Raw genomic sequence first — 17,554 nt, forward strand, 5'->3', positions numbered from 1 at the left:
GGTCAACTGTACTCTTCTATAAATCAGTCTACTTGCCTTTTGAATCTGCTTGTACTTCAGACAGCTGTAATATCTTGTGAAAATAAATTCTATAATCTCAATATCCAGTGGAGATATTTTCCTAATCTTGTGTTTGTTTTGAAACTTCCGTCTAAGAATTTCATTTAATGCTCCTAGTTTTTGCAGCATGTTAAGTAGGGAAGAATTATCTTCCGTTCAGTTTTTCCATACTGTGCATGACTTAATATGACCTCTGTATTAAACTTCCCCTTTTCACTCCCTCTTTTCTAAAGGAAAGGATCCTAAATACTCATTTAAAACAGTTATCTGTCCATATATTTGCCTCATTGTTTTCCTTTTGATTTTTACCATTTCTACCATTTTATTCTTTGGGCTGGAACAGAGGGTGTTAGGGTGGACAGAAGGAAGAAGCACAGCAAAATTTTACTTTGCATTTAAAGCTGTTTATACGACACACTTTTTGCTTGTTATTTAGATCTCCATTTATCCACCAAAAAATATCTACATTCTATTTGCCTCAAACCATGCCGGACACAAAGCTCTCATTCAATCAGAACATTTCAAAATAACTCCTAAATCTCTTAGCAGTAGTGTCTAATTCAGCTAATTCTTTACAGGTATTTACTTTGTGCTGGTGTTCCTTATATGTGTAACTTTGTGTTTATCAGCACTGGATTTCAGTTGACATTTTATTGCCAATGACAGTATCATGAGGTGCTCCTGAAACTCATTGTAGTCAGTTTAATTTAAAATAAACTGAATAATTTTGTAAAAAAATCAGCAAACTGTCATTTATGTTGTGCACATAGAGGTCTCTAAAGGATAGCAACAGTAACCTCTCTGAATCATGGCAACCTACCACTTTTCCTACTGTTTGTTTCCTACTTGTTTGCTCATTATTAGTCAACAATAAAATCTTTTCTTTCTTCCCATGTCAGCTTAGGTCTACAAGTCCTTTGATGAAGGATTTCCTAATAAATTGTCAATATCCAAATGCAATATATAAGTACACTCTCTGAAGTCCATAACCTTTTTTCATGTTTTTATAGGCTCATTAAAGAACTTTCATTGATCTGCAACTCCACACTTCCTCCAAAGCCACATCACTGCTTCTCCATTATCTGCTTTCTGTTCACATATCCAGTTCTCTTTATTACGGTTTGCAACAAGATTACCCAATACAGAAGCCAGCCTTGCTGGCCTGCAGTTTCCCCATTTCCTCTCAGGGCCTCATTCACTCAGTAACAACATTGGTTACACAACACGATTAGTGTTTTAGCTGTTTCTTATAGCTTTTCCTTTAGAAACACCAGATTAGTATCAGCTAATCTAGGCAATCTATTACTAAAAACTTTATTTATTTTTCTTCTGAAAACTTTGCAATGTCTCTTCAATTTGAGAACTCTTCCAGCTTTCACCCCATGTGGAAAAGGTCTACTGTGGGAATCTCCTCGACCACTTCTGTAGAGAATACTGAAGAAAAATAATTATTTAGTTTTCCTGATATGGCCTTATTTTCTCTATGAGCACCTTTAACACTTTGAACAGCTATCAATATTGGCTTTTTGGCAGACTTTCTGCTTCTGATGTGCTTGAAAATGTTTTTCTTAGTATTTTTAGTCCCTTAGCAACTTGTATTCCAAACTGTTTTTATTATGTTTTTTAAATTTTAAATTGCTGCTGTTTAAGATAATTCCTATTTTCCTCATCAGACTTGACTTCCTCTTTTCTGTTTTAAGGATATATACACACACATATATATACATATATATTTGTAATATCTCTTTTATTCTGCTGTTTAATGGTACTGGCTTTTTCTGGTCTGTTATTATAGGTGGTATAAATATTCTCTGTCTTTCAAATATGGGGTCTTCAAGCCATCTCCACACTCTTCCAGATTTAGGCAAGGCATTTCATTTTATATAGATTCATTATTGCTGGTTGAGGCAGATCTTAACCTCATTTGACTTTAGGTTTTGATAATGACACCACTTATGTATTGGCCCAGCTTACTCTGTCATTTATTATACCTGCTGTCTCCTTGTAGTGCACCAATCACTACCTGCCTTCTGTCAGAGCTCTAAGACACTTGGCATGTCAAGATACTCCACAAAATCAAAATCTCTGTTTCTTTGTCCAACTTACTCAACTCCAAGCAAGTCTTATCTTCCCTTTACTATACCATTTTTTCAACCTCATAGTGATACCTGGCCTGGATCTGTAATTATTGCAGGGTATGTTACTAAGGCTGTCTTAGTCTTAGGTATTTCACTTAGTATTTTGTCACCAGAATCTTTTTATGTGGTATGCATAATGCTTTATTGGCTATGGCCAATGCATCATCTTTATGCTTGTCAGATAAGTTGTGACACTGTCCTCACTGGAATTACAGATTCCACTTTCTATAATATACAATAATCAAAGTACTTTGCTGTATATCTCCCCCTTCATATCTGCTACCCTACTCACCACGACAAGAAGGTTTTTGGCCATCACATGGTGGAAAAGTCTTTTCCAAAACATCGCTCCCAGCTCCGCAGCTTCCCTGCCCACCACCTCTGTAGTGTAAATGGCCTATATTTTCATGCCATTTGGTCATGAAAATGTACACTAACCATGAAAGTGATGACTTGCACAATTTTGTCATTCACACAGAGGAAAACGGATAATAGACCTTGTGTGTCAACATGCAAGAGATGGCGACAAAGTGAAGGAATCGGGCTGAATTTCAAGAGATGTGGCTGAAGGCTTGGATTTTGAGCGCCATCATCTGTGATCTTATGCAAAAGTGGTTGCATATAAGAAAAATCTTCATAGTCTGTCAGTAATGACTCTTTCCTCTCACTGCAATAGCGGAAAACATCTCATTTAAAGTTCAAATCCTGATAGACCTCAGGTGTCTTCATTAGTTTCTAGTCTGTCTTGGTAAAAGATGTCAAAGGATCAGGGATGGTAGTCTAAAAGTCTGGAAATCTCTGCAATAAAGATTGCTGTTCAACTGAGGCTTTACTCTTATTCAAAAAGAATTTGCAGTTACTTGCCTTTAAAAGTAAAATGCCAAATACCCACATCACATTTGAGTTATCCATAAAACTCCCTTTCTCCACCCCAGTTCTGATGAATTCTACCTTGCCACCAAGCAAAAGCAAGCTAACAGTTGCAGGACTGAGACACCTACAATAAAGCATTCCTCTAAGGTGTGCAGCTGGGCCCATCTCTTGTTTGAAATAGATTTTAGCTGGCAGTCCCAGAAGAAGTCAGCATTCTGGGCAAAACCCCCAGAAACCTATTTGATGCCATCATTAATCAGGCCTGTTAGTTAAAATGCCTAAACATTTTTTTAAAGTGATTGAGGACAATGACATTTTAAATGTAATATCCCAACACTCTGCTAATGCGTTTTTAGACATCTATTTTATCATGAGTGAATTTGGGCCACATGAACAAGTTTTTTTTCAAAGAATCATCTAAAAATTACTATGCAGCAGGTCTGTTCTCCCTGCACTTGGTATGGATCACACATAGCAAGTTCAGGTATAAGTGCTGCTGTAACAACTCCTTGAATCTGACACCTGATTTTTTATTATGTTTAATGCATGTTGGATGTAAGAAAGGGGGGCTTGGTCAAGAAACACAATGAGCTAGTAGCAGTCATACAGAAATACAAGGTAGTATGACATGTTTTTAAAGTACTATCCCAAAAGACAGCAGCCTGGAGAGAAAGCACTGTCGTGGTTTCAGCCCGGCCGGTACCAAAGGACCACGCAGCCGCTCGCTCACTCCTCCGCCCCCCTCCGGTGGGATGGGGAGGAGACGGAGGAGAGAAAAGGAAAAAAACTGGAACCTCGAGGGTTGAGATAAAGGCAGTTTACTGGGACAAACACAAAGAGATTACAACCACAACAACAACGGCACTAATGAAAAAGTATACAAAAAGAGTGATGCACAGTGCAACTGCTCACCACCCGGGACCCGACGCTCCGCCACTTCCCCCACCGAAAATGGAGACCACCCCCCGGCCCGCTCCCCATTAATATACTGAGCATGATGGCACATGGTATGGAATAGCTCCTTGGCTAGTCCAGCTCAGCTGCCCCGGCTGTGCCCCCACCTCCCAGGTTCCTGTAAAAATTGACTCTATCCCAGCTGAACCCAGGACAAGCACCAAAGCCAAAGAATAATCTGAAACTTGTATTCCTGTCATCAGACATAAAGGACAATTTTAAAACACATATCCACAGCATAGACATTTCGTATGTGATCTATTTCAATGCAGCAGTGTATGAATGACTCCAAGAGGCACATTCTGCAGACATGGAAGAAGTTGTTGATTTGTCACTAAAGCTGTATTTGTTTAAGCAGGCAAATGACAGTGAAGACTGTCTTATCCTCAGCTGGCAAAATAGGCCGGGTGGTAACCATACACTCTGCCCCTAGCCACCTTGCTACCTTCCTTGACATGCCCTGTGTGCAAAAAAGGTAAAATTTGGCTGTTCTTGTCTTTCCCTTTGCTTCAGGCTGCCCATTTAACAGTTACATTTCTTAAATTTTGCCTAATACCTTTATTCTAAATCTACATAAAATGTGAGTTTAGTCCAGAGTGCAAATGAAAATGCAATGACAACAGCACTAGAAGTTGAATGATACCTTTCAGATCATCCAGTTCCTCATTTTTTCTTACTTTATATTTACATTCACTATCTTGGATTTTAATAACTTCATAGCCTAAAACAAGCCCATAGCCAGGAGCTTTGCCCTGATGTCCAGCCTGTTTATCCAAGTTCTTTGTCAGCTTGGCAGTCTCCTGCCCTCCTAACTCAGTCAGCTGTTAATTAATCCTGTTAATTAATCACCACTGTTTCAAGCAGGTTTCAGTTCAGATAGTGTTTCTATCCACAGTCATTTGGCTTAATCTGCCACAGAAAATTTCATGAGATAGTATCAAATGCTATAACAGATTGCTTCTATCTCTGAGCTCTGTTTCCCATTATTATTATTATTGTCTTATATCACCGCATATGTGTGTATGTATAAAATTATACTTTTCTAGTAACATTCTTTATAACTAATAGTACTTGTTTTTCATGTTATGATAATAAAAAGGCTGCAAGAAACAACCAGAACTTTGCAGGTGAGGATCTAAACTTCAGTTACCTTTTTAGAACGAGTAGGCAGTATTGGGGAAGCATGAAGGTAAACAAGAACTCCTGATGTTTAAGAGCTTGTTCTGTTAGCAACAATGCGGCTTTATTTAACCATCCCTTCATTTGTCTCATGTAATCATGTGCCAGCACTCAGCTGAACCTACTGGTAGGTAAAAATCCTATTTGCACTAGGGTATCCAAAAACGTATTACCAGAATTTTTGGGGATAATTTATGAGCTATTATTTATACAAGAAGCCAGGTAACTTTTGCTGGTCACTGGGCACCACTGCAAAGAATCTGGGTCCATCCTCCTTCCACCCTCCTTGCAGATATTTGTATACATTGATAAGATCCCCCTGAGCCTTCTCTTCTCTGGGCTGAGCAGTCGCAGCTCTCTCAGCCTTTCCAGTTTTTCCATCATCAGCTCTAGCTTTAATTTTACCTAAATCCTAGAAGCAATAATGACTTCACATTTCTGTCAAATTCTGTGAAGTGGAAGGTGCAGTTGGATTACCACCCTGTTAGACCAGGCTTTTCTTTCTTAAACCAAGTGATCATTGTAATTTGGCTTTGGCAACCGTCGGGGCCCTGAGGGCACTACCAGGCCTGACTGGCCCTGACCAGGCCCAGCTAGTGTCTTTGTCGCTGGGCCCAGGGGGGCTCACTTAAGCTGGGACTAGGATAGCCAAGGCTGGTCTGAAGAACGCTGTAGAGAGACTGGTGCCCAGCGCTGTCTCTGGCCCTTTTCCCCACATTATTATTGCTTTGCCTGCAGCCTCCATTTCCTTTAGCTGCTGACTGGAGCCCCTGGTTGGTCCCTGGACCTGACTCACTGCTTGCTGTGCCTGGGTCTGTCATTGAGTCCTGATCCCAGGACCCAGCTCTGCTGCTGTGTTTAGACCTGGCAGGATGGGATGGAGTCTCCCTGGAGGGGGGCCACAGCCAGCCCTGGGGGTGTCCTCAGCTTCCTGCTTACCTCCTCTTGGAAAGCCGCCCCCTCCTGCTCCTGCCTTTAACTTTACTTCTTCTTCTAGTATTTTCTGTGTGAAATCTAATAGTTGGTAGTAACTGCTTCCATTGTAGATTAGTTACCCACGGCCCATGTGGCCCTCTAAACAATTCGGTATGTTCAAGCAGGGTTTATCAGCTATGTTCCCTACAGAAAACTGGGACACCAACTGAACAGTTATTTTCATACTTGTGAACAGCCGTTAGTTAAAAGGCTCTGATGTTAATTTGTTGTCATCCTGAATGCTTTGATCTACAAAGCCTGGGGGAGGAGAAGAAACAACCCCAAACCCTATAGACAAATTTTACCCCAGCACCTCCTGAAGTTTATTTTTAGGTGTCATTTTGCTGCTTTGCACAGCCATTTTCCTTCAATGGACAGTATCCAGAGTACAACAGTTCATCATTCCCAGTCAGGAGAACTAAGGGACATGTAATTGGATAGGAAGCTGATTCAGAGAAGTTTAATGTGTTTAGGAGAAAACTTTCTTGGGAATTGTGACCAGGATGCAGTTATAAACAGTGGAGGGCAATATTTGCAAGAGGAAACACTTAATACTTGTTTTTGAGGTGACTTGTTTTTTTCCTCAAAGAAATTAAAAATTGTCCTTAGAGATGCTTCTGATCAGGTTCAAGTTAGCAAGACTGAAAATCTGTTTAGAATTACAGAGCCTCTGTTAGTTATTTTCACTCGAAGGACACCCTTAATTTGGTGAACTTCGTGTGCTTAGCTATTTCACAAAAACTTGATCAAGACATGCTGCAAGTGCTAAAGTATCAATCTCCCAGTCTTAACAAAAGGCACATGCATACAACATCGAAATGACTTATACTAGATTCATATATAGAGAGAGCTTCTTAGAAATCTGACAACTGCTTAAAACTTGAAGCCTTTCAACGGCTCAGAACCTCCCAGTCTTAGAGTTGAACTTAGAGAAGGCATAACTGAGATTAAGCAAAGCCAAAGTCAGGACCAAACAGAAGTTACTGCATATGTTAAGCAAAAAGGTTTCATGAGATACAAAGAACTAATCTGGCTGACTTTAATGAACACCATATAAATACCTAGATGCATACATAGCATTTAGTTTTTTCTTTAAGGATTTTACTTAGTCATGGTATCATTTATGTCCTGTTGACACATATCTTATCATGGCTAAAAATGGAGATTGGGGAATTAGTAGTAAGGTGGATAGTCTGAGGTAGAAACAACTGATGATGGTAGTCTAATGATAGCTAGACTTTGTGCCAGGCACTGTGCTTCCATGTGACTAGTCTGAAACTGCAGGACTCCTTGGAAGCAAAGAGATTGTTTGAAGAGTGACAGGTGATGACTGTCAGTTGAAGGAGTGGATAATAGTCCTTGAAAATGAAAATTAAAATCTAAACAACATTCAATACTTCACTGAGAATGTAAATTCATTTCTGAAGACAAATATGCCTCTTAATCGAACGGTTTCTTCTCTTTCTCCATCTTTTAAAGTTTGATTTCCAGCTCAGATTTACTAGACACATTTAAAATTTATTCCTGTGATGCTATTTTTGCAAGTTCCTTTATAGACTAGAACTGCAATTTTAATAGGCTCTAAAAATGAATCCTTTTATTTTTGGTACACAGAACGCTGTGTACTAAATGCAATGCAATAGAAGTTGCACAAAATACACGAACTTTAATATTTTTACTCTGCATTTAGGAATCGAAGCTTGTAGTTCACATTTTTCTACAAAAACTCGGATGTAAAGCTTTAAGGAAATGTTTGATTATTTTTCTTTCTTGTCCTCCATATAATGGGAATGAAATTTGAGAAGCTGTGAAAACAGTAACATTTATCACACTATGGATATTTTGAATTATAAACCTTATGGATAAAGTGCAGGTTTCACCTGGAATAAAACAGAAGTCTTCAGGATAATGTTAGGGAGATGGTAGTAATAACAGAACACTCTAAATAATTGAACTGTACTTTTTAGAAAATCGTAGAATAAATAGTAGAAATATTATTACTTTTAAAACATTGTCATTTTGTACAGAAGTACTTCTGCTTTTTGACTCATTTAATTTGGACACGATCTCTTCCCAAATTCACTATTTCTGAAGAAAAGGGGCAAATAGAAGTGTCATAATTAAATTATTCTGTATGTATTATTAATACAAATAATAATTCATAACAACGTAACCATGTAATCATAATGCGATTAAATTAGTATTACAGTCATTCCGTAATTTTGGGGTAGTTTACTTGGGTTGCTGATTAATTGTGTCATTAATACAAAGTATTCTGGAGTAGATGCCGTGCACAGCTATAGTTATTAGCCCAGGACACTATAGGCACAGCTTCTCTGCTTCCAGGTTAAGGAAGTTGATTTTTTTAGCTTGGAATGGACCTAATAAAACCCTGCATATGCAAGCTGGCCTCACACAAAGCTATTTTGTTCATTTTTTCACTGTATTGCCCAGAGGTTGAACTTCTAGCAAGGTCTTATGTTTCATGGCAGATGCAGGTGTTATGCATTATTACCTCCTATTTGGGACTGCCAGAGAAAGTCCATTCCAGAAGCACATCACCAGGTGCAAAGATGTTCAAGCAGATCTCGTGAAGGCTCAGGCACCCTATCTCAATATTTAATGTACCTATTTTTAGGCCATCCTTGAACATCTAAGTGCTTTCTTCTCTCTCCCCTTTACACCATCCTAGGTACAATGACAACAGAAATATACTTCCAAGTCTTGTTTTATGCTCCATCTTGAAGTGGTGCACAGTAGACCTTCTTTGACAAAGTAAAGCAGAGGTGATTTTCTCAATTCAGATATGGTCATTACTCCACCAAACTGTTTTGGATATTATATTTTTTTAAGCCTTTTTTAAAACAAAACAAAACTTTGTCATTCACAAATTTTAGAGTTGTTAGGTGTAGGAGGTATCACCAAATTGCTGGGGTTGACCTCCAATATGTCATCAGTTATCAGGTAGCACAAAGATTCTCCCCTAACAAATCCAGATATTGTAGATTCACAAAAGTATTTTAATTCTCTGGTTTGGATCTACTGCAAATAATTCTAATAGTGACTGCCCAACACTTTTCTCTGAAATTAAAACTATAGATTAATGGCCCTACATCTAACATAATGCTTTCAAACACACAAAGAAGATGAACAAGTATCTAAGAGAGACATTAGATTGCTTCTACCGTCTAGAGACTGTAGTGTAGGTAATAAACAGCTTGGACTACATCATGGAAGTTGCAAAAATTCAAAGCAGCCCAATCCTATTGATCTTACTACAGCATTAGCTGGCCGTTTCTAAATGCAAAACATGTGTTAAATCTAAGTTAATGTGGCTTCTGTATTAATTCAATTCTTTCTTGCTTCAGCAAAAAAATGCTTGTACTGTACAAATCCTACTGTTGCAGAGCAATTCCTTAGTTATAAACAGCTTGGCTATTCTTAATGTTCTCTATACTGCTGAGGATCTCAGAAAAGCTGTAGAGATACATCACAACAATCATTAGCGATCAAGAGTTTCCAATTACCAAGTCACACCTACTTGTCAAGCAGTTGATACAAATGAAGCAAAACTAAGAGTTTGTATTTAGCAAGGAGTTTTCTAAGAAAAATGAAGGTCACACTTCCAAGGTATTTTACTTAAAATGCAGATACATCACCAAAGAGGCAATTCTACCACACCAGTTTAGTCATATTGCCTTAGCAAACCAGTTAACTGGAACCATAGTGTGATCTGGAAGTTGAGAGAAGGGTTACAATGACTACAAGTGTTTAATCCAAAGGGATAGTAACTACTCTTCTCTTTGCCTTTCCTAAACCCGGCTGTATATAACTATTGCATTAGCAAATCCTTATCAGGTACAACAGTGCCTACAGCTGGAAAGATGTCTGACAGAGAAAAAACACAGGGATTTGGGAAATGTACAATGAAATAATTGCAATAAAACAAGAGGGTTTTCTTTGGAAGAATGCCTGAAGGCTTCTAAGCCCTTTTGCATAAAACCAAGTTCCAATTTTACATGATGTTTTATATGAAACCAAACTGATGTCATGTAGAAATTCAAGAGATAATAATGATCTAAATCAAAATCTTGTTCTGGGCAAAAAGGAACATATCAAATATGGAGCTAAGAATTTATTTTTAGTTACAGTAATGTTTTCAGAGTCTAATAGTAAAAAATAATACAGAAAAAAATAATTAATAATACAGTTAAAGTTGCTACACAAACAATTCCTATCCCACCTTTTTCTTTGTTGTGATGTTCACTTTTCCAATGTCCTTCTGAATCCTAAGGTCAACAGCTGAACCGTTCTCAACTGCCACAGGGGTGGTAGTGACAAGTCGTCATCAGCAACCTGAGGACTTTGCATGAAGGAGCATAATGTTTATGGTGGGAATTTCTTTCCTTTCAGTCTCAGATTTGTTTCTACAAATGTTCTCACAACACACAGCTTCCTTTCCATTGATTCCCAACTATTCTTGAGATGAAGAGCTATTGTTTGTCATGCACGGACTCCCTAGGCCTGTGGGACTATTGCTACACAGGGTACTCTAGAAGGTTAAGGTATCACACTTGGAGTGAATTCACATGATAATTATTGCAACAAGCTAAATCCAGCTTAGGCTGTACCAGCCTGGAAGAGACCTGAGACCTTGCACTGGCCAGGCAATGCAAAGCCTGTGGTCTTCTACTAGCAATGGCAGAAAAACATATTTACTGGGCTACAGCTGTTACCAAAGTGAACAGAAACATACCACTGACTTTCTTCTGATGGGATCTGGCTCAGGTTGTGCATCCCGTCAGGTAAAATGGAAAGGAAACAAAATTCTACTTACGTTTCCTTAATGTATCTTCAAAATGATCAGACTAGAAAGACTTCAGAGGAAAAAATTCAACATTTTTTTTAGCATTCAGTATAGTTAATGTTGTTAAGAAAAGGAACTTCTTTCAGTGGTTGCAGTGTAAAATTGAAAGTATTGAAACATGGTGAAAGAAAACAGAACTCGTCTTTCTTGCTAGACTGGAGACTTGAAATTGCACAAATTGGCTAATGTGTTCAGAGGAAGAACTGGGAAAGTGAAGGTAGTAAAAACAAACCAACTTCCCAAATCCATAATCCATTTTGTATTTATTAATCTAGAGCTTGTTTCTAAATAGAACTGTTTTCTTATTCACCCAGATTTTTGAGTGCTGAGTAAACTAAACCTATGAAAGCTCCTTTTGAGACTGACCTCTCTCAAATGTGGAATCATAAACATTCCTTATTAACTTGCAGTGTCTGTTTGATGCCAGCATATGGTTTTGTTATTTCTTTGAATTAAACAATGCTAATTTCCATATATCTCCATGTTGCTGTTTTGCTCATACTTACTTAGTTTACTCTTTAATGCTTCTTTGTTTCCAGATCTTGTTTGAGACCATTGAAAATGGGAAAAGAGTTATAAAATAAATGTTTGAGATGAATAGCTGCATCTTTCATAAATCTGTTTTTTAATTACAAATGAGCTCAACATAGTAATGCATTTACTTTAATTACGATTTTGATGACCTTCTTAGAGCTGAAAGCCATTTCTCTTTATTTAATGACATGCATGTGTGTGTTTGGGGAGTTCTGTTGCTAAGTGATTTCCAGGAAAGCTAGTGAAGCAAACTAATGAAGTGTCAGATAATATTTTGTAGTGTTTTTACGGAATGGCATTATTGGACCAAGAAGAGACCTGTCTTGCATTAGAAAAATCTTCAGTTTGAAGATTTGAGAGAGCATATCAGACCCAAATTTGACAAGAATCCCCCATCTCCCTGTTTTACCATATCCAACTTGTACATTTGACCAGATAATATAACAATAGGCTAGCCACAGATAAGTGCAATGTAGATTTGTCCCATTAATTCACAAGGGTACAAAGTATGTTTGAATCTTATACTTCCCTGTTTCTTTTTCTTTCTCTTGCTTGCTCTCTGTTTCTTTTTAAATAAGCAATGCCATTTCTCTTTCCTACAGCTTTGTTTCTGGAAGAAGCTGAAGTGCAGCGCATCTGACATATATAGTATATAAATTCAGCTTGTAGGTACAGAACTTGTCAACTTCAGAGTGAATCTGCAGCAGGTGGAAGCGACACAGCACTGACTTCAATACAGTTCTGGCACAATTATGATGGAACCTGGGTCAGCTCCACACACAGTTTAAAAATACTTTTTATAACAGAATTGCTTATACATAAGCTCTTTCACAAAGGTATCCCAAAAGATTGGGTTCTTAATATGGAAATGTTCAAGCAATTCAAGAAGACAACTAGCATAGGATTCTTACACTGCATCTTGTTTTGGAAAAGAAAGGAAACCTTATATACTTTAGAAGCAAGGATTTTAAGCCTTCAGTTGGGAAGCTAAAAGATATTAATAAGTTACAGAGCATCTGGGTAGCACTTAAGCATACCATAAAGAAGAGGTAAACTATATGTCCTTTAGTCGCAAGTTATACCTGGACTTAATATGCATTTTTCTAAACTGATTCTTTAAAACCACTGCTAACATATTAATAGTACATGAAGGAAAAGGAAGGATTATGAAGGATAACTGAATGTACACAGTCCAACTTCTACAACACTTCATTAATTAAAAAACCTGACCTTTCTTAAAGAAATGGACCACTTTTTTCTTTTTTTCTTTTTTTTTTTTTTTTTTTGAGAGTGAAGCCAAAAACATTGCATAAAGCACAAGCTTTACACTAAATTGATTTAGACTTTGAGAAATTCAGGGAAAATTATAGTTTGGACATATCCTAATGTAGAAAACATCCATTTCACAATAGTTTTTCACTCTGATTTTCCTCTATATCTTCTTTTTTTCACTTAATAAACTACCTCCCCCACATTGATCCTGCTAGACCAAAACCATGTTTGTGTAATATATTATTAAAGTGGTGTCAGACTCATGATATAGTATGCCTGGGGCTTTGCAGCACCATTATTTTACTTGGTGTTCCTTAAAAAATACTCAAGGGATTCTAAGGCAATATTAGATCCTTTTACAACATACTGCATAACCTGTTTAGCTGTATGCCATTAAGTTATTAAACAAATCAAAGGTGGTGGTGTTTCCTACATTCTACTTCAGAGTTACTTTTTGTAGGCAGGCTTTTTAGTCCCCACAGAAAAGGTCTAATATTTGAGAAATGCTATGTATTTATTTTACTAAATTTGCCAGTGGGGAAGTCATGCAGATGATGGTTAAAGACAGTAACTTGCCATTTCACTGTGAGAGTATGTACCAATGCTGAACGACTCTCAATTGCTCACATACCTACAGCCTGCAACGTACTCCTATTGCAACCTGCTCAAAGGGCAATGCACACAAATCTAATTAGTTAAATGAATGGAGTCCTGTCTCTCTTCCTAGGTTTGAAAGCAAATACTTCTCACATTTCTCTGTGACAGAAGAGACTTGTTCTCAGCTAGAGAGGAAAACAGTACAAGAGGAGGGCATGTATTTCAATTGCAAGGATTAAATGGTAAATAAAACTGATATCACAACACCTGTCTGCAGCATGATATGTGGGTACTGTAAGTCCTGTTAGTGGTCAGAGCTGTGAAAGGGTTGCTTTTTTGCCTCATTCTGTTTGCTGCAGTCTGGGCCAGGTGGAGCTCTCCCAAAGGAGAGAAAGTAGGTCCCTTCCCCAAAACAACTGAACATGGTTGAAGCAGAAACCTGATTTCTGATTACGTTATTCTGCCCTCTAAAGAGAACGAGAAGGATGGTAAGCTGGAGACTGTAATGCAAATAAACTGAAAGACTTCAATAAAGAGCAGGGGGAAAGTGTGTAGATAGCCCTCAGAGGTGAAAAGATGGATTATTTTTTTTCCCAGGAGAAAATGGGCAACTTCTGGAGTAGGAGAGAAGCCCAGAGGCAATATGCAAACAGTCCCATGACACTAAGATTTACTGAACCCAGAGGAAGAGTGAAGGCAGAGCCCCATGCTGCAACAATATGTTATGCAGATTTTATTCTAAGCCCTCTTGTTTTAGTATTACACACTAGCAATTCAGATTTTCGGTCTCAAAAGTTGCTGTGTGCTAACTGGTGTTCTGGTACAGGAAATCAAGGCCCTTTTGGTGTCTTGTCTCATGCTGACTTTTAGTAAAATCTCAATAGGGTGGCTTACTAGGGGAGTTCCATGTTAGGAAGATATTACTGAAATTCATAGTTTACCTATATTCAGTTTGCACTGGAAGGTGCGAATCCTATAATGGTGCAAAACAGTCATGTTTGAATGCTGTCCTCATCCCTGTGTCAATCAAGGGTGGACCAAGGAATAGTGCAGTATTTCTTGTCAACAAGCTGTTCCTGGGAATAGCAGGAGATGTTAAGAGTTGCTTTCATATCCTATATAGGCAGTTTTCATCTGTCTGCTGATACTGCTATCAGTACTGGCAGTCAATACAAGCTGTGATTTTTGGATTTGAGATTCCAGTTCTTGTCTCCCGGGAACTGAGCAGAATTAACCTAATTACTCAGTATTTGTAACAATAGTCAGATGGTTTCCACAACTGCACTTGACTGGGGCAGACTGGTATAACTCTGTCAGTTAACCTTTCCTTCTCTCCCCACACTGAAAGTTTAGCAACCAGCATGTTGCCTCCAGCTAACTTCATAAATGAGTTATAAATACAGGATTGTAGTATTAGTCATGATGGCCTGGAACAAAATGTGTTAAAGCACTGAAGATGCCTAGCATCTGATTTGTTCAGCACTGATATATTCTGTTCTCCGATTAAAAAAAAAAAACCAAACCAAAACCAAGGTGGACTTTGTTAGTCTGAGGGTAATGGATTTATCAATTCCCTGCTCAGGTCAGCTAAACACTTATTAAGTATATGAGGACTCATGACACCCACACATAATGAAAAAAGGTCAGACATTTGAAGTCAGAAGATAACATAGCACATTACAGTTAATCCCCCTTTTTTTTTTGAAGGGGGCACAACTTGGTGACCAGTACTTTGTTGTGTCCCTCCCTTCTCGTTTCTCCATCCTCACACCTTCTTCCCTAAAAGTCAGACTTACAGTGATACCAGTTATTTAATTAATTTATAGTCATAAAGACATATAATCCAATGAAAGATTGTATTACTGTACTCTTCCCTAGTGGTATTGGTGTATATATATGGTCTTTGCAGAGGATTGCTACAAAACAATATCGAGAAGAGTAGTAGGTAAGCATATACAAGGCTGAGCTGCATTTCAACTCTTTTGTTTATTTTGGGAGTGTTATGCTCTTGAATCAGATCCTCCAGTCCCTCTCTCTTTCCCTGCAACAATCACCACACTTCAAAGAGAGCCTGAAGTCCACTAGGAGAGACTGAGATACTTAATCTCAGTTTACTTTTCTTGGCTTTTCCTCCTTAGTGAGGTATGTCACATTATATTTCAAATTCAATTTCTTCTTTAGCCATGCCTTTTAAGAAACAACAAAGCGTTTCACCAATCACTTTTATTACTGAAACTGTGAAAAGAATTTCCGCATTTTTTAGCAGTAGGGGGACATTTTACCTGTGTATGTTTTTTCTGGGGGGAGTTTTGTGTTCAGAAATAAAATCACTTCATCTGAGTACAAAACAAATACCTTCTGTATAATGGACAATGTGGAAATTCTTATTGCTGTATCATTAACAAATATCTCGTTTAGACATTGAAAGTGCTTTCTGTAAAAGGTGAACTCTTGTTCACATTACATTTATTCATCTGAAATGTTTGTCTTTAAAAATACATAAATAGTAGCCTAAAGGGAAGTTTTAGAACTGTATGCTTTGAAACATTGATCTGAGCATTGTTAATGGAAGTGTTATCTAAATCTTGTAGAAGTGATGAAAATTTCTTCAGGTGTTAAACTGCGGAATCTTCTGTCATTTTGATATAAGGGTTAGATGACAATGTGGATTGCCTTGTCCATCAAAGTGTGGTTGAAGAAAATTTCACTGACTACTGAAGTAAGAGTGACAAATATACAGGAAAGCTCATGTGGAATTTACCAAATTTAAAGAAACTAGAAGCTTACCCCCCCCCCCCCCAAAAAAAAAAAAAAAAAACCCAAACCAAAACCAGAAAAAAAGCTAGTGCAAGATGATGTTAGATTTGTATAAATCCATTTAGCATAGGAATCATTTTAGAATTGGATAACAATGGTGACTGCTAAATGAAAGAATCATGGCTTTATATAAGACACATTGAAATTTACTTGATTTAATTTCTTACCATTGGCTAAACTGAGAAGAATATAATCATATGACTTTCACAGGGAGTCTAAAGCAAAAGTGGAAAGAATTTGCTTAAAAACGTACTTGCTTACTTAGCTTTGCTCTATAAGGCTAGTGGTTATCTTGAGTTTTAAACTGAGCTATAAGGACAATAAAAAAAAATGTAGGGTGTACAGTTTTGTTTGGTAGAATGATTTCCTTAAAGGCAACACATTATTTGGCTTGAATTATTTGGTGTCACAGTGGCCAGATGGAAAACTCAAATTACATTTTATTTTAACTGATTTATCAACTATTCCATTGACAAAGAGAGGTGTTACTTTGGTGAGTGAGAAAAAAGTTATTTTCTGCTTATAGTTGCATTAAAATGTTACAGTATGTTGAAGTTTTCACTCAAAGCCTTTTCATCACTATTGCTGTTTCCCAGACTCCTCCATTTTTAGCTGTTCCTAGAAGTGAGAGCTCTAGTAGGTGTTACTATGGCTGACATTTTGCTGCCATTTCCTCCATCCCTCCCCATATATTGATAAATGCACAGTGTATTAAAAGGGCTGCATATGTTAAGGACTTTGTCAACCCGCTGCAGGGTCTTAATTGGTTTATTGAGGCAGTACCAATATTTCCTTAATTTTCTTCAGGGAAACTGACAGCTTAAGAGAACAAGAGTTCAATCCCTGACTTCCCAAATTTCTCACCCTTGTTAAATCATATGCTTTTTTTCAAGAGAACAAGTCAAATACCCAAAGCCTAGGTGGATCTTCAAAGCTGAACAGGAGCTTGTGCTCTACTGCTTGAGAGAAGAAAAGACAGAAAAGCAGTAGTTAAATTATGTTTTGATCCACTTGACCTTCCTCTCTGCTTGGGCACAGTGCATGTGTTCCTCTTCTGCCTTGCTAACATTTCTCCAAAGGCAAGGAAAACATGTATTCACTAGGCAAAAACAGTACCCAACATTTTCTGTGGGGTCTTGTTTGTCCCACAGACTTGGGACTACAGAACTATGTGTCACGACCTGAGCGGGACAGACACATTGAATTCGGAAGTCCCTTGGGCTAAATTAATGTGAAATGACACCAAATGATCAGTTGAACGTTTTGTTTGTGGCAGGAGCAAACTGAA

The sequence above is a fragment of the Accipiter gentilis genome, chromosome 27, assembly GCF_929443795.1.
Source record: "Accipiter gentilis chromosome 27, bAccGen1.1, whole genome shotgun sequence".
NCBI lineage: Eukaryota > Metazoa > Chordata > Aves > Accipitriformes > Accipitridae > Astur > Astur gentilis.